The sequence below is a fragment of the Vulpes vulpes genome, chromosome 3 (assembly GCF_048418805.1).
Source record: "Vulpes vulpes isolate BD-2025 chromosome 3, VulVul3, whole genome shotgun sequence".
In the NCBI taxonomy this organism is placed as follows: domain Eukaryota; kingdom Metazoa; phylum Chordata; class Mammalia; order Carnivora; family Canidae; genus Vulpes; species Vulpes vulpes.
In genome coordinates this window covers 41,440,178-41,463,351 of record NC_132782.1, presented here as the reverse complement: position 1 = coordinate 41,463,351, position 23,174 = coordinate 41,440,178, and the positions used below count along the sequence as shown (strand labels likewise).

Here is a 23,174-nt window from a genome sequence, read left to right as displayed (position 1 = left end):
AGAAAGGTACTATCATATTGTTGAATTTGGTGGATAGTCAATCAAAGAGTCACTTCATAAGTTATCTCTACAGACACTGATTGAACTCCCTCTGGGTGCAAAGTAAAACAGTAGTTGCTGAGGTAAAGACAAAGGTAAATTAATCACAGACCTAATTCTCCTAAAGTTCACAACCAAGTGGCAGAGATGATGACAAGACATAGAATTCAGTGCCCGAGTACAATGTTGAGAAGAAAACGGAGGAAGAGAAAGTGAAATTTTTACATGTCATCCTTGCACAGGGCCATGCCAATCTTCTCTGTGTTGGTCCAATTTAGTATACGTATTGCCAGAACGAGCATGAAAGTGAAATTTTTAGATAATGAAACTTCCTAATTTATCATGAAGGCAGAATTTATATAATCACATGATTCCACTGCAAAAAACAAACAAAAAACAATTCTGACTTTTCTTATTTAAACACTTACTACATCTCTCATTCATTTATTCCACATACTATTATTTATTGAGTGCCTCCTGTGTGTACAATACTACATAAGGATATATTGGAATACTGATGTGATGTATTATCTAAAAATGAAATATTTAGAGACTTCAGGATTGCTATTTTTCAAAGAGATGCTTTTATAGGTTGGCCCAGAATTTTCTAGAGGATCTAAGCTGACTTCCATAGAAACTACCTGTATATTTTACTTAACACTTTTTATATCATCTTTATATCATTTATATCATTTAATATTAAGATAAAATGATATAAAAAGTTATATATAAAAAGTTATATCATTTTTATCTTAATATTAAAATCTTAAAGTTTATGGTTTTGGGCTTTCATTTCAAAAGGTCTTTGTATTAATGGGAGAAGCTGGGATTTCTGGCAACAAACAATAGCACAAAGAATCATCATACACCTGTGAATCTCAGCACTTATCTGATAGTGTTAGAAATGATAATATGCAAAGCAGAGTTCTAATTTTTCCAGCTGGCAACAGATATCAAATCATAAGTCCAGTTATTCTTTACAGTTCACCAAATGTTCTTGGGTCTTGAAGATGATAACCAAAGAGTGGTAAGTGTACATTGTTCATGCTATTTTAATGACACATATTTCACAAATTTCACACTGCAGGGTACTTAGTTTCTTTTAGTGACAGCAAAATATTTTCAATTATGAAAATGCCCACCTAAAAATGCATATGCCAGTTATGCTCACTTTAGTAATGGCCATGAGTTAATAATGAGTTTGTGTCAAATGAATTAACACACAATAGAAGATTATTTCTCAGTAAAAAGAGAAGTGCTGCCCATAGAAAAATGCTATGGGAAAAATATTCAAGATTATACTCAAATGATGCGTGAGGAGTAAATACAGAGTGTACAAGAGTGCAGGGACTCTGAGTCCCATGTGTCCATTTTCAGGAATCTACTGTAGGATGTGCTTGGTAAAATGTGGTGGTAAGACTAGAAAGCAGTAGACTGGTGCCTAAACTAGAGCATTCAAAACAAGACAGCCACAGAGTGGAGACCCACCAGGACAACCAGGCCGTAGTCTAGAAAGCAACCAGTACAGACTGAAACAGGCAGACAGGTAAAAAGTCTACAAATGATCAGATTTATTTGAACATTTGAAAAGATCGTAATGAGTATTTGAGTGATCCAACAGAGGTATGTTGATAAAGGTATATTCAAAATAAAATGAAACAAGGTAGGAGCAAAGCAAAGAACTCTAAGGAAGAGACTGAAAAAAGGTATAATATGATAATGCCATACTACCTCATTTATTAATAAACAACACCTACACAGTAAATAGTGACCAGTGATTTAAGCAAATGTTTTGCAAAAATATTGGGAAGATAGAGGAAGGGAAGAGCAGTGAGCATAAAAGAGAAATATACAATCAACAGGTAATATCTAAATATGATAAAAATTTATATATATGTATAATTTATATATGTGGAAGAGGGGAAATATCAGACAAATCAACTAAAGTTGTTGAAAGTGAGTATGTCTGGGTAACGGAACTAGGAAGGAAGAAAGGTAGAAAAGTCATATTTATTATGACTCTTTCACTCTTAAAACCTTTGTTATGGTATTTGATAAAAATCTTTGAATTTTTTTTAGAGCATGAACATCCTTGCAAACAGACACAGACAGACGTAGACACACACACACACACACACACACACACACACACACAGTTGAGGGAGGAGGGGCAGAGGGAGGGGGAGAGAATCTTGAGCAGGCTCCAGATCCAACGTGAAGTCTGCTGTGGAGCTTGATCTCACAACCCTGAGATCATGATTTGAGTCAAAACCAAGAATCAGATGCTTCCACCCAGGCACCCCAAAATCTTTGAATATTTTAAATTAATATTTGAATGTTTTAAATAGGCAAATAACAAAATGCATTCTAATTAATCTTAAGTAGAGAAAAAATTTGTTAAGGATACTGGGGAACTCGTGGTTTCATTAGATGGGTTAGTAAAACAGGGGAGAAGCTGTGTATCCACCAAATGCAGAGATTTGGCCCATTAAAGACATTTGTAAAGCCAAATACTATACATTCCAGCTACCACCCATTCCAGAAGAATGGATGTTACCTACTGAGGTTACTTACTTTCAGATCAGTTTTACAGACTGTGAATGACAAAATTTGAATTCGTGCTTTTGGCCCCTGGCCAAAGCAATCTGGAGAAGTGAAGTTTCTGGATTCTCCTTTAGAGACCCAAAACTCAGGGTATGGGACATTATCAAGAAATAGAGAATTTACATAAAAGATACCAAACAGCTAAAAATGACAAGTGTTTGCTACACAAAGATAAATCAATTCCTTTCCTAGAGCATATGCTTCCCATCATTAATATCTAACCATTTAAATGCAAGCATCATTGGTAATTCCAAAAAAAATTAGAAAAAAATTCTAAGATATTATAATTCTAGATTGGAAACTTCTGGGAATTTACTAGATATATCAGAGCACAGTTTATACAGAGATGTGAGTAGAGATTCTAGGCCTGATTATAAGAAAGTAAGTGAGAACAAGCAGCTGTGAAACATTTGGTCATATGGATAGGTATAGAGGACAAAGTAAAAACTTCCACATCTTAGAGAAAAGCTACAAATTCTGTTACAAAAATGGCTTTCTAGTGTTACCTTTACCTTTTCTACATACTATGCACTGAAGATTTACTGTAGTTGGAATTTGAGCATTGTAAGTATGTGTTTTGGTGACTGTATGTGTTTTGCTAAAGAAAAAATGTGTTTTTATTTAGCAAAAATTATCATAAATTTCTTCACTTATTAGCAGCAATTATGTCATAGTCAAGTATATCAAGAAGCGAACATGTTGATTTGTCTCCAGGGTTGATTTGTCTCTATGTGCAACTGGAGACAAATGAAGACATAAAGAACAAAATAGATAACCATGTTATAATAATACAGAATAAGAATTGGAATTATTGTTTGATGAAATAAGAATCCAGGTTTCATTGACTAAGCTGAGTCAACATAATGCCAGGAAATTAGACCAGCCCCAAGGTCCAAAATTATATATGTAACAACTCCCAAGAAGAGTATTACTTTAAAATTCTTCAGGCACATTAGCCTTTCAAGACGGAATCACAGAACGTAGACATCTCAAGAGACCATCCCACCAGTTATACTCTGCCTCCAGTAAAAGATTATAATAGTCACTGATTCCCAAAATGTACATTATGGTGATAAATTTAGAATTGATGTAGGATATAACACCCTCATTTTACAGATTATAAAGCCAAAAATCTTAGAATTGGAAACTATATGCCCTCATTTCTATAAGTGAAAAGAAAAGTTCAGAAAGTAGAAGCAATATGAGGAAATTCACATATGAATGGAAGAAAACATTTTAGAACACAGATGTCTTGGTGCTGAGCATGAAGTCAGAATGTCTTTCAGACAGTAAACACATTCTTAAGTACTACATTATACTGCCTCTTGACAAAGGATAAGTATGGTTATTGAATATCAAAAGTCCGATTTCAATTATAATAAAAGATATGTAAATTAAGATAAGAGGAAATGATGGTTCTCAGTTGGTAAAGTAGCTGTGAACACTGAATTAGTGAATACCGAGCCATTGGTCCAAGGGGAAATGTAAGATTAGATTCCAGAAAGCTTTTGATCACAAGTTTTCTTCAACTGAGAAATTTATGACTTTAAGTGTATGTAATATTTGTTTAATTATATGGAGTATTTCTGTATGATAAAACACTAGCTTAAAAGGGTTTACTATGATCCTCACCCTGGGAACATGCACATAAATTTCTTCGACAATGCTATCAACCATGCATTATTATTGTTGTTGCTTTTTAATCAGTCATCATCTCATGAATCTCCATATTTAGCCTCCTTTCCATTCTTTTCATAACTTCCTCATAAGCTGCAGATGTTCTTTAGCACTTTCCAAGCAGCCTTACATAGAAGCAGTGAACTTTCTTTTCCTTTTTCTGGATAAACCATATTGTTTCATTAGCATTGAACTCACAGCCAATAACACTGTAACTCATCCCTGAATGAAATTAATCTAACCCAGGTAGTTTCTCCGGAAGGCACATCACCATTTCCTTCCATACACACACAGAAAAAACAAAAAATAAAATAAAAAATAAATAAAAATTTAAAAAGGAGATAACATCTTAGCATAGTGCTTGGAGGCCATTTGAACAGCTAAATCACCAAAACAAGCCCCCAAATGCAAAAATTGTGGCACTAAAATGACCATGAAAAAGATACTTGAGTGTTGAAACAAGGACACACTGTGTTGCCTTGCTTGACCTCAACTGGGAACAGTTTTTCACTACTCTGCACATGTCCACAAATGACCAGGAAAGTGTTGTTTGACTTTGAGATTATGAATAAAGTTTAATGAGTAAGCAAATTCACAAATGCAGAGTTCATGAATAATAAAGACCAACCGTATACAGCCAAAGATTTTGAAAGAATGACGACTAGTGTGGCAAGGATGGAGGACAGGGTGGACTCCACTGCTGGCGTGTGCCTTCTGAATTGGGACAGAATTTTCAGAGGCCAGCTTGGCAATAAGAATCAAAAATTTTAAAATTGTTCTACGTGATGATTAATTTCATGTGTCAACCTAATGGGCTACAGGATATCCCAATGTTTGGTTAAACATTCTTCTGGATGTGTCTATGAAGACGTTTTGGGATGAGATTAGCATTTAAATTGGTACACTGAGCAAAGCAGATTGTTCTTTCTAAGGGAGGCTGGGGGTGAAGGTGATGCTCATCCAGTCAGCTGAAGCTTTGAATAGAACAGACAGGCTGACCCTCCCCCTGTAGGACAGAATTTCTCCTGTCTCACTGTCTTTAAAGTAAGGCATCAGCTTTTTCTTGTCTTTGGATTTGAAATGAAACACAGACTCTTCTTATGTTTCAAACCTACGGCCTTTTGACTGGAACTACATCATTGGCTCTTCTGGGTCTCCAGCTTGCTGAATCACTTTACTGATCTAGAGACTTCTCAGTCTCCATAATCTTGTGGGCCAATTTTGTAGAATAGATTTATTTCTCTATCTATGTGCATCCTATTGGTTCCATTTCTGTGGAGAACTCTAATACACATGCTTTGTTATTGGAATTGTATTTCTAGGAATATATCTTGATAAATCAGTGATAGATAGGTAGACAAACAGATAGGTAGAAAGATATCTGTATCTTTTATATAATGAGAGGTTTATGGAAATACAGAAACAAATTAAAGAGCCTAAACATCACACACTATGCCATGATATAAAAAATTATGATACAGATAAACTTATTTATATAAAAAGATAATTAAAAAATATCAGGTTAAAAGTGGTTACTAGGCCAAAAAAATGATTACTAGGCACCATGATGGAATTATATTTTAAAAATATATATGAATATACATGCATAGAAAGAAGCCTTAACAGACGTGATTATCTTGAGTGGAAATATTTTGTATAATTCTATTTTTTTACTTACTATATACCTATATTATAAAGTTTTTCTATAATGAACATGTAATATTGTGTTGTGTAAGAAAAAGAAAGGAAAGAAAAGAAAGAAAGAAAGAAAGAAAGAAAGAAAGAAAGAAAGAAAGAAAGAAAGAAAGTAGGGAAAGACCCATGATAGAAACAAGACTTGGTGACATAAAATAAAAGACTTGGTGTTTGGTGACTTGGTTCTAAAGCCAACTCCTTACTAATTTGAGACAGTGGTTTAACTACCCTGGTCCTTACTGTCTTGACTATAATATCCTGGAATGGAAATAAATGTTTTCTAAGGCCTCTGCCTACATGAAACTTGATCTTCCTTGAGCTCGTGTTTCTTTGGATTCTTTGGTGAAGGTTCTAAGTGTTAATACCCTCGTGATCTCAACTCTGGAATCTAAGGGGGCACAGCATAGATGATTTGTTCACATGGGTTGGGAATGGGACATTCCCAACCTGTGGTCCTAACCCTGACTTGGCTCAAACTTGGCTTGTGATACTAGGATAGAGGGACATAGATCAGATGTAAGACTGTAATTACCAGGTTGCTCTGTCGAAGTGTCCTAAAGATAGTATATGGTAAACAAATAAACAAAACTCAACCCAAACCAACAAACCAACCAAACAAGCAAACAAAACCCCATGGATATTGGTGTTTGAATTCCCATTCAAGCACTTAGTAGTTCTGAAGAGGATTTTCCTCACCAGTAAAAAAGAGACTGTTCTATATACTTCAAAACTTTTTTGTTAAGTTCTAAATTCATCAAGGTTTCTAAAGTGCATAGGATGAAATAGACACTAGAAAAAAATAAATCTTTTTATTTAAAAGTGATCTTTTCCTTTTCTTCTTCCTTTCACATATGACACATTCTAGAATCACGTAAATTCTGCAGAGCATGGGGGAAGGGAAAGGAGTATTTTTCATAATTGTCCTAGGAGCTAGAAGTAGCTTGTTGTTTTACCTAGTGATTACAGCAGACATTTGATAAATTATAACACACAAGAATATGTTGTCATAGCAGTAAAAAAAAAAATTAAAATTAAAAAAAGTAAGTTAAGCAATAAAAGACAGGAGATAAGGATTTAATTTCGGGATCTAATTTGGAACACAATTAAGATGATGGAGGAGACTAATATTTCATTCATCTAATAAAATATCTCCAGGCTTGGTAGTGATTAGACACAGAGTCATTTCCTGGCCCCTCTCATAGATAATAGCTCTGACACTGTGTCCTTTAACAAAATGCCAGAACAGCTTAGTGTACTCCGAGAGGAAAACAAATCACACCTTGTCCGACATACATGGCTCCTGGATTATGCCCACCAAAGTAGTAACAGGTTGACCTTATTTTACTCAAGAATTCTGATGGGATCTCAAGATAAGAGGTTATTGTTTTATCTTTAAAAACTAATTCTATTCCTTAGACAGAGAGTTCGGCAAATTCATGTTGATGTGTAACCGCAAACAAATTATGAGGCCTCTCATCAACTCAATGAATCTTAGTTTTGCTCAGTGTTGGTCATCCAAAGAGATGATCTCCTAGATGTTCTTCTGTTCACTGATCCTGTTCTGATGTCTGTTTACCTCCAAACGCCCTAAGGCACAGCTCCCCAAATGAGTGCCAAACCACCTCAAGGTAAGGCCGAAAATTATGGGGAGCTGTGGAGAGTCTATATTTTTGAGGGAAACACACTGGTCTTTAGTGTCTATCAGATGGCTCATGAATTACAAGTCTGAGTTAATTTTCAGACCCCGTAACATTCCTTTGATGGATGGATCTTTTAGAACCTGGGTTTTCCACAGTTGCTGTGATAAAAAGCAAGTACCGCACACCAAATTTATGTGGAACAGGAAGTGAAGGCAGGGGTGCCCAGTTTCAGGAATGATACTATCTTTTTTTAATTTCAATTTTACGTGTATTATTTCTTCAAATGGCTACTGAGTTGCTAGGACATAAACACTTAGGAAATCATTTGGATATGATTACGTAATACACTGAACTGTCCAGTATTTCTTCTGTCCTAAGAACTCTGTGGAAAAGGAAAAAGAGGGATCCCTGGGTGGCGCAGTGGTTTAGCGCCTGCCTTTGGCCCAGGGCGTGATCCTGGAGACCCGGGATCGAATCCCACATCGGGCTCCCGGTGCATGGAGCCTGCTTCTCCCTCTGCCTTTGTCTCTGCCTCTCTCTCTTTCTCTCTGTGACTATCATAAATAAATAAATTAAAAAAAAAAAAAAAAAAGAAAAGAGAAAGAACCAGAGACATTAAGGGGCCCCACGAACAGAGAAAGTCTGGCACCTTCTGCCCTGCAGCCCTCTTCCACCTTGTCAATAAAGCTCAGGTCAATATTTGATCTTCACATGCTTATCCATCACAATAAACTGCCTGAGGAGGCTGGGGAGACGGATGTCCTTTTCCTTAAGGCGGGTTAAATTGAGATAAATTTTAGGTCATTAAGATCTTTTCAACCTATTGATGATTATCTGCTATGGCTCATGTTACATATTTTGTCACCTGAGGACAACCATCTGTTCTTTACAATGGTCAGCTGGCTTCAGCCTCTTGTCTTCTTGCCAAACACATTAGATGGCTGATGGCTTGACTTCCAAAATCAGTACGCTTTGGGGGTTGCCTATTGTATGTACTTATTTATAGCAATACTTATTTGTCTGACCTGTTTTCTGCACTTCTCCAAACATATTTCCATTATCTCATGAATATACTATTTCAGTTTTTTTTTTTTTTAAGATTTTGTTTATTTATTCATGATAGACACAGAGGCAGAGGGAGAAGCAGGCTCTATGCAGAGAGCCGGATGTGGGACTCAATCCTGGGACTCCAGGATCACACCCTGGGCTGAAGGCGGCGCTAAACCACTGAGCCACCCAGGCTGCCCTACTATTTCAGTTCTAATCATGTTGCAACCCGCAAGCACCCTAAAGTAATTAGGTCTCCTTTTTGTTTAAACTGGAAAAGAAGCTATGGCTTCAAATTTGGAGGACACAACGGCTTAAATATAAAGCTATGGTAGTATAATGATCCGAGTTAGCCACAAAAGTGAAAAACTCAAGTGTGCATTGATCATTAAAAAAAAAAAGAAATCTTAAAAAGTACTTGAAAAAAACATGAACACAATCTTTTGTTGAGCTCTCAAAGGGAAGATCTTTCTTACCATGATTTGCAACTTAGAAACCAAGGGAAAATATTCATACATTGTCTTCATTAAACATTTGCTTTTTTGTATACTGCAGCGTATATTCAAGTAGCTCCTTATTTATTCATTCATCAATATATTTTTATTGAATCTCAGCTGCATTGTAGGCTTTGTGCTAGCTTCAGAGGTAGTCCATCTTGAGGTTAGGGGACTGGCCTTCTTATTGTAGCGTTAGTCAGTGAATAGCTGTGGGTTACCCCAGGGTCAGAAGGCACAGCATTACCTCCCAGACAACATGCTCCCTCCTGATCTCCAAGCTCAGTGTTTAGAGAAAGTGACAGTTGTGAGCTCTTAGCAGTCAAAAACTCCTAAGAGCTGTGGAATGTGGGATGGGTACAACAGCCTTGCAAAGGGTATGTGAGACACCAGCAGACTCTACCACAAGATGTAAATGCAAGAGCTGTGATCTTGGAAGCCCCAAAATGATCCAACTCTGGGGTAGGTATGGATCTCATTAACATAAGCATTGCTGCAAGAGTGAATGAGGATATATTATATCGTGTAGAATTAGGGTTTTTTGTTTTTTTGTTTCACTTTTAATTTAAATTCAATTTGCCAACATATAACACTCAAAGCTCATCTTATCACATGCCTTCCTTAATGCCCATCATCTAGTTACCCCATCCCTCCCCACTCACCTTCCCTTCTGCAACCCTTTGTTTGTTTCCCAGAATTAGGAGTCTTTCATGGTTTGTCTTCTTTAATTTTTCCTCACTCAGTTTTCCCCCTTCCTTTATGGTCCTTTCACTATTTCTTATACTCTACATATGAGACCATATAATTGTCCTTCTCTGATTGACGTATTTTCATTCAACATAATACCCTCCAGCTCCACCCACATTGATGTAAATGGTAGATATTCATGCTTTCTGATGGTTGAGAAATATCCCATTGTGTATATATAACACCTCTTCTCTATCCATTCATCCATTGAAGGACATCGTGGCTTCTTCCACAGTTTGGCTATTGTGGACATTGCTACTAGGAACACTGGGGTGCAGGTGCCCCCATGTTTCACTACATCTGTATCTTTAAGGTAAATACCCAGTAGTGCAGTTGCTGGGTCCTGGGTAGCTCTATTTTTAACTTCTTGAGGAACCACCACACTGTTAGCTTTAACTTGTTTTAGCACAGTGGGGCAACAGCAGAAACAATGGCATCCCCAGACTGGGGCCAACTGGATCACTCAGTTTCTGTGTTGTGTCTCCTTGAGACATTGGGAAGCAAGGCTAGCTTCCTTGATCAAGTAAGCCTTTGGTGTTCCTGATTCATTTGGGGAACAGAAGGGGATAATAAAGCCTTGCAAAGTCTATTATAGGAGGGGTTCAGATAATTTCACTAAAAAAAGTCATGATCATACTTGTACCCTTAAGCTAGTGAAGAGCACTTATAATATATGGGTTGGAGAGGAGTTGGTTACGGTGGGGAGCAGGAGATGCCCTCTAAATCCATTTCTCCCCTGCTTGTGGGACTGAGAATTAATAACTTTGGAAAAAAAAAAAAATAACTTTGGAAAGGGGAAACTGTAACCAAGTATCAGGAAGCGTCAACCTTCAGGCCTAGATATGGAATAGAAAGTTTGCAGGAAAGAGCTTCTTACTGGTTTTTCTACTAAGAAAATTCTCTCCATTTGCTCAGAGATTGTTTACATGTCAAACACTGATGAATACTGAAGTCATTTATTAAAGATAATGCTAAATACTGTAAAACCAGAAATCTCGCAATCTTTCTGAAGTTCTGCTCCAATTTACTTTTTATTTCAGCACTAATAGTGATATTTGAAACCTGGTGAAAAGATACATAATTTTTCTTAGGTCCATTATTCTCGTTTTTGCTATTACAAAGCCTTGGTTCTGCTGTTTAAAATATCTGGTTACTGGATAACAAATGGTTCAGCAAGAACACTTAGATTTTTAAATTTTACCTACTTTTTTGATTTCTTATGTTTTGAGTAAGTTCATATAGTTCAAAATGCAATTGCTGCAACGTGGAAAATATTGAAAGGCAGGGTTGTGCTAGAGATTGCTCTCTCTGGCTCACAGGGGCCATTGTACACATCTCTTCCCAACTCTGTGTTCACTGACACCACATTGGTATCTCAAAAGAGGACGTGTTGGGCATATTTATACCATGGAAATTTGCAAATACTACAAATCCCGTCCCTCCTCCACCCCTACCGAGTTGTTGAACATTCACCAAAACACCGCTGGTGAACGTTCGCCTCCCACCCTAGCCTAATTTTGCTCCCTACTTGCAGCTAACGTTATTTAGGATTATTGAATGTCTTTACAAATATACATTTGGGCACATGTCAGTGGTATATTATATGTAACAAAAGTATATATTTACTTATTTCTCCCTTTGGGAGACAAATAGTAGCATGTCATAGTGCTGTTCTGCCCCTTGGTTTTTCACTTAACAAACTACCTTGGGGATCACTTTGCAGTGCCTCCCCAGTCGTTTTTTTTAACACAAGGTAATCCGTTCTACAGATGTGCTACAAGTTTTATTTAATCCAACATTTGAGCATGTACATCGTTTTCCAACTTGGTTGACTTAGTGGTCAGCTTATACATTGGTCATTTACCACATGTGCAAATGTATCTGCTGAACAGTTTCCTAAAAGTGCAATTGTTGCATCTAAAAGCATGTGTATTTTAAATTTTGATGGAGAATGCCAAGTCATGTTCCATAAATATTACCATCTGTACTCCTACCAGTGGCAAATAAAATAAACATGTATAATTAAATGCACAACCACCTTATCATATAGTCAATCTAAAGTTGTTGTTCTCTGTTAGAGAGAAATACTGTTTCCTATCATTCCTCAATAAATACAAGATACAGGATGCTACTGTTTCATTATGTGAAAAGCCTTCTTTGACTAAAAATCTCTTCTGCAAATTCTTTATTCTCCCTAGGAGTGCTTTGTGCAAAATGGCTTCCCTCAAACTCTTAAGGGAAAAATCATAAGATTTGACACAATCTTTTATGTATTCATTTCTCCAAATTCCTTTTCTATCACATTATTGCCACACACAGAAAAGAAGTATGAAATGATGTAGAGAACTAAAGTTAGGCAGTGATTTATCAGAAAGAGCTGGAACATGCATTTAAAAGTCTCATCTTTAAAGAAAAAGAAGGAACAAGTTTTTAAAAATGACTTTACTGTACATCTAACAAAAGAATCAATATCTGGTTTTTGCAGGAGCAATCCCATAGTGAAAATAAAATCATTCACCCTTGTAGCTTTAAACAACGAGTTTCTGTGCCTAAGGAAAAAAGGGCATTTTCTAGAGAAGCTTCAAAAGAATAATGAGAAGTTAAAATCACTCATGTTCCACTTTTTTAAAGCACTTGTTTCTTGAAAATGAAATAATTAATGTGCCATTCCTAATGCCCAAAAGCCTTGAACAATTCTTCACAAAGTTTACTAAATAGTCAAGACTGAAGCAGATGCTGGCCAAGAAAAACAAAAGCGTGAGAGAGAACTGCATTTCAGGAAGTATTCTTTCTCTCGGAGACCTCAAGCAGGCAAAATGCCAATGGAGTTGAGAGAATAAGCTTTTCAAAAGCTACAGGCAGGAAACCAAAGAAAAGATACACACAATTTTCTTTAAGTAGAAAGAAGATGAAATGCAAAGAGGAGAAAGTCAACATTTCCCAACCACCACGAGCTTTCAGGCTGTGCCCCCCAACCCCCAGCCTCTAGGTCAACCATATTTGTTGCTTGGGGAGTGTGTATCAGTTAAAAGGAAAAGGGGGGGGTGGGTAGGGGGAAAAAAAGAAAATGAAAAAGGAGATAAAGATATGCATTCCCTCCGCCTTGTATAAGCTGTTGCATTTCTTCCACCCAAAGGCACCTCCATGTTTGTTTAAATTAATATCCTCGCTGTTGGTTCTCAGAATCATGCTCTTGGGCTCACTGACTAGAAATCTATGTTCCAGCCACACTGGACAAAGCTCCCTCTACACGTGTACCTCACAGGATTCCTTTTACTGCAATGTGTGTTCCCTTCCTCCTTTCTACACACACACAAAAAAATGTATTAAAAAAAAAAAAACTAATTTGGAGCAGCTGAACCACCAGGAGTTTAGGGGCAGGAAGTTGATAATGCAGATCTGAGATACACATGTATATATTTGGAACTCTTCAACGTAAAGGTCACAGCCAAACGATGTGCTGCAGCAGACTAATGAGATAAAAATGACAAAGGAGAAGGAGCCAGCGAACAAGTGGGCAGGGGCCTGGAGGGGTGACGCTTGGGTCAATGCTGTGCCCTCGTCCCCTCTGGGTCCCTGATTCTCTGCTCCCACCCATGTGTGAAAGGAAGGAGGATGGGGCTGAAGGACATTACCAGGAAGGCCATCTGCTCCGTCCATCTGAAATGATCCGAGGCATAAATAGTGCTACTCCCCAGATATTCGCCCAAACATCCCAACACAGACTCTTTGCACCATCCACAAACGGCATGGCCCTCTCGTTGTCTCCCTGCCCTGGCAAAGTTCAAAGCCTGGGTCCCAGAGTGACTAAGTGGCACAGATGCCTCCACCAACCAATATGGGATATATGTCGCGATGAGAAATAAACGTCTGTGGTTGTAAGACACACACACACACACAGACATACACACACACAGAGATACTCTTGTCTTAGCAGTAAAACAGAGTAACAGCAAACATTGGATAGAAGAAATCTTGGAATATGTGTGAATGAAGAGAAAGGGAAGGAAAAAAAAAAAAAACCAGAAGCAGCAGCAAAGCTCCATGGTAACCCAGGAAATGACTAGCGGACAGGGACTGGGAATAGGATACTCTAAGAAGTGGTCAGACCAGTGGGAACAGTGGTCGTGGGTGTTATCAAGGGACCTCCGGGCTGTAAATGCTCCTCTGCAGAAAAACCACAATTAAGACTATATTTAGTAGGGGAGGAGAGCACCCTATGCTCAATCACCTTGCATTTTAGTACGTTGCTATGTCTTGTCTTTAAAAAACAATTGTTCGTCCTTCCACTCATTTCCAGCTGACAGGATAACCATGCTGTTGGCAATCAGCAGAAGGATTACACCTCAGGGAGACCTGTTCCAAATAAAAACTCAGAAACGGAGGTGGGGGGTGGAAACATGTTTCCAGAGACCTCATCTAAAATTGCACAATATAAGAGGGCAAGTCTAGGTTTAGGAGAAAGAATAACCACAAAAATTGTTATTTCAAAAGACGTTTTGCTTAAACACTGTGGGCAAGTCATTTTCTCTGCCTACCAGGAAGCTGAAAATGCAGGCCCGAGGCGTAGGTACATAGATACCTGGAACTCTTCAGCATAAGGTCACAGTGGAAATGTGGGGTGAGGCCGGTGCTCGGGTTTGGTTGATGCACACCCATCCTGACATCTGTCTTCCTTTTCTTCTTGTCCTGTGGACCAGGAATCCTAACAAAGGATTTTCCAGGTCTTCTTCTGACCAGGGCTCCATGTATGGTCTGGTTCCAAGTCTTTGTGCATTTGTGATGTGACAGTGAGCAATGAGGGGAACTGCTTATTACAAGAAGTCTTTTTCAAACAGGTGGGCATGGTGACAGCAGTTTCTGGGGCTTCTGGGATAGCTGTGGCCAGATTGCTAGCATCCCTTCCCCAGCATCATGGAATCTGAGTGGTGAGCAGTGGTGACTGTGGTTTCTACTGAGTTTTGTGAGCTGCTGGTTTTATATCTTAGCCTTGTTCCCAGGACCCTGGAGTTCCCACGAGTCTCCCAATAATATTCATCTCTTTATGTTTAAATTAATGGGGGTAGATGTTACAGTCTGCAACTAGAAGAGCACTACCCAAGGAACCAGTGAAATAAGAGTTCCAAGGTAAAGGCATCAGGGAAATCAAGAAAGAAATATCCGAGATGAGGAGGTGAAGACACAGAGTATGGGGTCCTTGCCCTACACCCAGGTGGAATTCAAGTTTAAATACTACCCTGTCATTAGGGGGGTGATGGGTACTGGTCTTATTTGGTCTTTGGCTGGTGTTTCCTCCTGCTATGTTCTCTGTCCCCATTGCTTGGCCCAGAAGACACTCGACATAGTTATCCATCAGGTCCCATCTGGTCTCTTGGGCGTCTCTTGTTACTGCTAACAGCAGTCCTGGCCATCACCATAGATTATAAGATCTCTGCTCTCCGTGGCTTCTGGTCCCAAACCTAGTCCTCTTCTCTTCCACTGCTCTCCTCAGCATTTCCATGCCTTATGTGTACCCCAGAAACTCTCAGGTATTTCTTCCGTGCTCCACTGGTATGAAGGGGCTTCTCAAAGCTGCCATCAGACCCACAGTCCTGGGAACCTCTCCCTGCCCTTGCTAAGCTGTGGCCACCGTGGCATGTGGAATTCAGAGCCATGTCAGACTGGGAACTCTCTGGTGACTACTCACATCAAACTAGATATTCAGGTGGAGTGATAATTCCATTGTCTCCACCCCCTTCCCTTTCTGGAATTTCAACTCAAGTTGGGGAAGCCAAAAATCTGGTGTCTCATATTAGAACCTTAAGATGTCTAGATTGAAGAATTTTCATACATTTCCAGTTGGAATGTAATTTAGTACCAACAGTATAGAGGATAATTTGGCAATATTTAGCAACTTTTAAATACACATGGCCTCGAATAGCAATTTTACATTTAGGAATTTATACTGCAAAAAAAGAAAAAGGAATTTATACTGCAGATATGATCATGCTCTCATAGAATGGCCTTTTAATGAGATTATTCATGTGGGATAATTTGTAATAGTGAAAGATTAGAACCCTACATGTCCATCAACATGAAACTGGTTAAATAAAAATTATGGTAAATTCATACAATGGGCTATTATGAAGACATCAAATATAATGAAGTGGCTCTTTATGTGCTAATCTGTAAGATCTCCAAGATGTATCTGGAAGGTTAAGCTAAACATCAGTAATACGGATTGTGCAGAAAAGCAGTGGATAAATAAAGCTCAGAAGAGCAAGGGAGAATTCTCACCAGATATCCTTTTATACTTCTTGAATTCTGAACCATGTGACTGTAAAATCTATAAATACCTATAAATATTTTTACTTGTTAAGGATTTTATTTATTTGAGAGGAAGAAAATGAAAGAGCATGAGTAGAGGGGGAGGGACAGAGGAAGAGGGAGAAGCAGGCTCCCCGCTGAGCAGAGAGACCGATGATGGATGACCCGATCATGACCTGAGCTGAAGGCAGATGCTTAACCAACTGAGCTACCCAGCCACCCCTAAAAATAAATTTTTAACTAAAGAATACAATTTTAAAAATAAATCTTTTCCCCTAAAAATATGTACACAAAGACTATATAATTATATTTTAGAAATTGCTCCAAGTTGAGCAATTACTTATTTGTTCTTTGAAATACCTTCCCTCCCCAGAAGCTACAATTGCTTCAGTTTTAATGAAACAAGAGCCTCAGGGCACAGAGAAGCAATTATTAGTTCCTCAGAATAAGCAATTACTGGTAACTAGCATTTAAATATATCAGTTTAAAGTTTTAAAAATGCCATCTCCCGTGCTCGCTTCGGCACCACATATACTAAAAGTGCCAACTCTCCACATAAGGTCAATAGTTGGGATATGCAGCATTTTTTACTCAGACCTTTGGGTGTTAAGTGTTTCTCCTTGGCTTATTTCAAGATTTACATTAAGACTCGTTCTAAACTGTGATTCTATAGTTTTTGTAGAGTCCATAAAATTATATCACTTGGATATAAAATGAGAAGCACAAAGCAATCTTTTGGGGGTTCTCAGCTAAAAGGAGCTGGCAGTTTTGTGGAGTGCTGGGTGTACACGAAGCCTGCTCTGAGCTCTTTACTACTGTTTGTTTGGTTATCATCACAGTTATTCTCTTAAGCAGGTACTATTGTTTTCATTTCACAGGTGAGGAGATTGAGGTTCAGAGAAGTTCACCAAGGTCACGTAGATAAGAAGCATTGGAAGGAGTATTCAAACCCTAGATTCTGCTCCAATGATGATGATTGATGATGATGATGATGATGATAACGTCTATCTACTGAGCAATAACTATGTGTTAGGCACTGTCCTAAACACTTCCATGGATTAACTAATTTTTTTCTTTTTTTAAATTTTAATAATAAATTTATTTTTTATTGGTGTTCAATTTGCCAACATACAGAATAACACCCAGTGCTCATCCCGTCAAGTGCCCCCCTCAGAGCCCGCCACCCAGTCACCCCACCCCCTGCCCTCCTCCCCTTCCACCACCCCTAGTTCTTTTCCCAGAGTTAGGAGTCTTCCATGTTCTGTCTCCCTTTCTGATATTTCCTACCCATTTCTTTTTGAGGGACTGACCAGTTTAATCCTTACAAAAATCCTATGAGTAGGTACTGTTATCCTCCCATCAGATATGAGGGTATTTCCAGTTCCAGCAGCTACGACAAACTGGGTGCCCTTAATAACAAGCATCTATTTGTCATAGTTCTAGATCCTGGAAAATCGAAGACCAAGGTGCCAATCTAGTTCCTGGTAAGAGCCTTCTTTCTGGTTTGCACTTGGCTTCTTCTCAGTACATCCTCAACATGGCAGGGAGAGAAAGAGAGCTAGCTATCACTCTGGTCTCTTCTTACAAGGGCACCAATTCCATTCATGAGGGCTCCATCCTTATGACCTAACATCTCCCAAGGTCTCATTTCCGAACCACACTGGGGATTAGGCCTCCACGTGAACTGAATCTGAGGGGGAATCTGAGCTGTCTTCATCTGCCTGGGCAGCTATAATAGAAAATCGTAGACTGGGTGGCTTACAAACGACATAAATTTATTTCTCAAAGTTTCAGAGGCCGGAAAGTCCAAGGTCGATGCACTGGCAGATTTGGTGTTGGAGGAGAGCCCACTCTCTGGTTCACAATGGCTATGTTTTATCTATGAACCCCCAGGGTGGTTGGGGGAGGTGGGGGCGGGATGGGAACACTCAGTCTATAGCGCAAACATTGGTTCTGCAGCAGGTGTCAAGGCATAGAGTGTTTCAGAACTTTTTTTATGTTCTTAACCTTAACCTTTGTAGGATAGTATTTTATCACTAAAACAAACCCATGAAACAAACATGTTTATCCTCACTTTTAAATAGCTGATAGTAGCTCCATGAAATTCCCTGGTTCCCATAGGAAGGAGTAATGGCTTGAATCCAGCTGCGTCTGCCTTCTACAACCTGGGCTTCTCCCATGACATCACCCTGAGGAAGGACCCCTTGAAGCACAGGGCAGCTCACCGGGGCCTGGGCTCAGCTCTGACTCTAGCCGGCTATTTGTTTTGTCCAAGTTGCCTAACCTCTCTGAGCCTTAATGGCAATGCTTGCAAAGAAAAGAGGAAAACCAGATGCTCTCTAAAAACACTGACAACCCTGGGAGTTTCTAACCCCCCAACTTCCCCACTCTGCCCTTTCTCTCAGTTTTGAAATGCCATCCAGGGAAATCGCTAGTCACCCCCCTTACATTCTGATGCTACAGGACTCAGGGAATATATCTCAAAGCTTTGAAGGAGCCTTGAGCATTTAAGAGTAAGAGTTGAAGTTCCAGAAGAGAAGAGACATTTGTCTAACTGACCTAGGTTCAAATCCAGACCTGGGTTCAGCTCCTGGCTACCCTGCGTATCAGCTGCTCCCGATGCAACACCCTTCCATCAGCGCCGCCGCTTCCTGTGCCTTTGCTCATGCTGAGCCCTCTGCCTTCCAGACTTTCTCCTCTTTCTCCTTTGAGGGCCCAAAGCTATAATATTCTTCAGGTCTCATTTTCATTGCCTCCCCTCTAGGACTCCTCCTTTGTTCTTTCCTCTTCCCATATTGGAGGTACTCTTTCTTGTGTCTGGTTTAATTTTTTCCCCTAAATGCTAATGGAAGTCAAGAGCACAGAGATCCCTGCCATTTTACCTATTTGGTGCTATCATTTTATTTTTCTGGCCAAGACATTTTTTATGGTCTCAGCTCCATTTTGCCTGCTACATTGGAAGCTGACTTTATTTTATTTTTTGTACATGTGCAGCCTAAAGCAAGTTTATTTCTCTAGCATGCAAAATAATCCCGGGTCCTTTGAGTTTTGCTAAGAGGGCATTTCCTCCCTATTAAATACCTTGGTTGTTTTTCTCTGCCTCTCTCCAGCTTTTCTCTCCCTCCCAATTCCTTTTGCTCTCTCGCTCTCCCTCCTCCTTTCTCTCCTCCTCTTCCACTTCTTTCTTCTCTTCCACTTCCTTCCTCTGCTCCTCTTCTTCCTCTTCCTCCTCCCCATTCTCTTTCTTACTTTCTTTATAAATGTGTAACTTCAATTCCATTTAGTCCGTGTGTTGCAGTCCAGCTATCTATAGAACTGTCACTGGCATTAGGGAGGATCAAGGCACACACACAAAAACAAAAACAAAAACAAAAACAAAAACAAAAAACAAGAACAGAATCTCTCCTCAAGGAATTGGCAATCTACTCAGAAAAGAAATCCGTACAAAAACTAATGGTGACACAATGGAGTCTAAGAAATGCCCAGGGAGCTGGAGATTTTCATTTGAAACAAATAATTCAGTGCACACACTCACACAAGCTATCTAAAAACAAACTAAAGGAACTTATAACATTTTTAAAAATACTGTTAGTTTCACTAACAGAGAACCCAAGGTACAAACGAGTTATAATTTGAAAGTTCTTCCAACTTGCGTAAAACAGAAAAAAAAGTCCATTGTTCCTGTCTGTTCAAAAACTAATCAGTTACGTGTATATGGAAAAGATTAGTGACTTTCTTCTATGTTGAAGCAAAAATGAGCCCATCTTTCATTTATAGCATAAAATTTATTTTATTTTATTTTTTGGTTTGCTTTTTTTTAGGCTGGATAGGTATTATGCAGCATTTTAATAGATCCCCAAGTGTTGGATGACAATATTAACAGATAATGTTTGCCTTATATGGAAGAGCTTTAGGAAGGGAGCACTACAGTGAAACAGTGAGAAGTTATCTAGCATAACTCATGTCCAGTACACATTTTTTACCCTAATAAGCCAAAGACTGTCCTTTCCCTGGTTTATATTCCCACATTGTAGAGCAAGTGGCTTTAAAATCTTTAGAATCTAAGTTATGGTGGAGACTTTAGTGACCCATCTAGGTTAGTGCAACGCTCCCCACCAGTCAGCTGGACCACTACTGAAGCTGAAGTCTTCTTCCCTGGCAGTGCTAAACGGCAGTTCTAGTCACTTCTCTACCAGTCTCAGACGAGCTGTTTTATATTTTATAACCATCACCACCAAAAAAAGAGGCCTTCATACACCCATTAACATTTTACATTAATGACAAAATCAATGTATTAATTTACTTTTGTATAAAAGAAATAGAAATAGTCCACTATGTAAGAACCTCATACAACTCTAGTAATTGTTAGCAAAATCAGAACACGTCTCAACCAGTAGGTAGTATGTTTACTGAAGTTAATCAAAATAATGCAAAAATGTGGTTCAAGCACATGTGTAAACCAAAACAATGATGAACACAAATAATTGGAGAGAGAAGAGTCAGAGATCAAAGGTTGCCATCCCATCCACCCGACTTCCTTTACAGAAAAAAAAATCCCACTATCATGTTGGCTTCCCTTTTTGTTCTTAGTGTATTTAAAGCCTGCATTTCAAAATATCTTGCACATTGAAAAGTAACAATACAAAACTTAGTGAACAATTGCTCTAATGAAAATTTTGGGTAATGATTGTCACCATATTGGAGTTATTCATCTGTGGTGTCAATTATGTACATATTTGTAATGTTCAAATTTATCAGCTTAAAAAACCCAACCCGCATATTAGCGAAACATACTACAGGTCTCCCATTATTAACAACAGGAAACATAAATATAACCTCTTTTCATCCAGGGTATCCTTAGCAAGATTTGCAATGCATTTTATTATTATATTCACATAAACAATGCACAAGAAAATTTAAAGCAAAACATAGAGGTTTGATTTAGTTCTACTCCTTTTCAACATTTCTTCTGATGTGACTCTAAAATAATGAGCAACACTATATTTTAGTCAATAAAACCAATATTCTGCTTTTAAGAAATGAATTATTGAAAATTAAAAAATACTCTACTAATAGAAAAAGTAATACATTGGCGAGGATTCTGTGTATTTCAAAAATTCTGTCAACAGCATAAATATATTTTAGGCCTATGACACAAGAACTTTATTTGGCCTATAAATATATTTTTATCTCTACATATTCTATTTTGAAGAAACATGGATAGAACAGTTTCTTCAGCCAAAAATGTTTTGAAAAGAAATCAAACAAAGCTTAGGTTTTCTTTCTCTTCATAAATGTGAAAACGCTGCAAAAATTTTATATACTATAGAAAGGTAGAAAGAAAACAATTGTCCATTATCCCACTGGCTATTAGTAACATTTTTGCTAAAATTTCTTTTAGGCTTCTTTTTTTTTTTTAATTTTTATTTATTTATGATAGTCACACAGAGAGAGAACGAGAGAGAGGCAGAGACACAGGCAGAGGGAGGCAGGCTCCATGCAGCGGGAGCCCGACGTGGGACTCAACCCGGGTCTCCAGGATTGCGCCCTGGGCCAAAGGCAGGCGCCAAACCGCTGCGCCACCCAGGGATCCCTAGGCTTTTTTTTTTAATGCATAACTTTTGGCTTGGTGTTCCTTTTCTCCCTTGGTAAGAACATAATTTGCTATCTTTTTCCCATCGACTTTAAGTACAAGGAAAGGGATGTTCGAATGATACTCCAATTTCCATCTCACCTCTCCCTCTGACAAGTCTTAATCACCTTGACAAATCACTTATTTTTCTAAGCCTTAGCTTCCTCATCTATAAAATGGGGATGATGCTGACATTTGTCTGCTGTGATCTAACCCAACTGAATGTGTATCCTCACAATTGTCAGGTTCTTGATGGTGAATACTGGTGACCTACAGTAATCAAGACTCCTCTCTGGCTACCTGGTCATCAGGGATCTGTAAGGATGAGAGCAAGGCTCAGTGATATCTGCGAGACACGCAAACATTCCATGACTTGCAGGACCACCAGTTCTCTATCTCCAGGAAACTTCAGCAATCTTCGTGCAAGTGTCATTCTAAGACAGAGATACTCACCCTATTCTAAGGTGGAGAGCAGAGATCTTTCTAATTAGAATAGATAATGAGGGGGACCCTTGGATGGCTCAGCAGTTTAGCACCTGCCTTTGGCCCAGGGCGTGATCCTGGAGTCCTGGGATCGAGGCCCGCATTGGGCTCCCTGCATGGAGCCTGCTTCTCCCTCTGCCTGCATCTCTGCCTCTCTCTCTCTCATGAATAAATAAATTCTTTAAAAAAAAAAGAATAGATAATGAAATCTAAATCTGAGCTCTCAAGAATCAGTACACTGTTCAGGGAAGGCAAACTAGTGCAGCCACTCTGGAAAACAGTATGGAGGTTCCTTAACAAGTTAAAATATAGAACTACCCTAGGACCAGGCAATTGCACTACTAGGTATTTACCCAAAGGATACAAAAATACAGATTTGGAGGGGTACGTGCACTCTGATGTTTATGACAGCATTATCTACAGTAGCCAAACTATGAAAAGAGCCCAGATGTCCATTGACTGATGACTGGATAAAGAAGATGTGGTATAGATACACAATGGATTACTACTTAGCCATCAAAAGGAATGAAGTCTTGCCATTAGCAATGCGGATGGACCTAGAGTGTATTATGCTAAGTGAAATAAGTCAGCCCGAAACAAAACAGATGAGTATATGGGAAGGGGGGGTGTGGAAATAGTGAAGGAAACAAACTATAAGAGACTCTTAGAGAGAACAAACTGAGGGTTGCTGAAGGGGAGGTGGTGGGGGATGCACTAGATGGATGATGGGGATTAAGGAGAACACTTGTGATAATGAGCACTGGGTGCTCATTAAGTGATGAATCATTGAATTCCACTCCTGAAGCCAAT

General features: G+C 38.7%; 1 pseudogene; it reads right to left on the bottom strand.

The window, feature by feature from the left end:
* Nucleotides 1–243: 243 nt before the first annotated feature.
* LOC112926701 (U6 spliceosomal RNA) lies at nt 244–341 on the bottom strand (annotated as a pseudogene).
* Between the last annotated feature and the right edge of the window lie 22,833 nt (nt 342–23,174).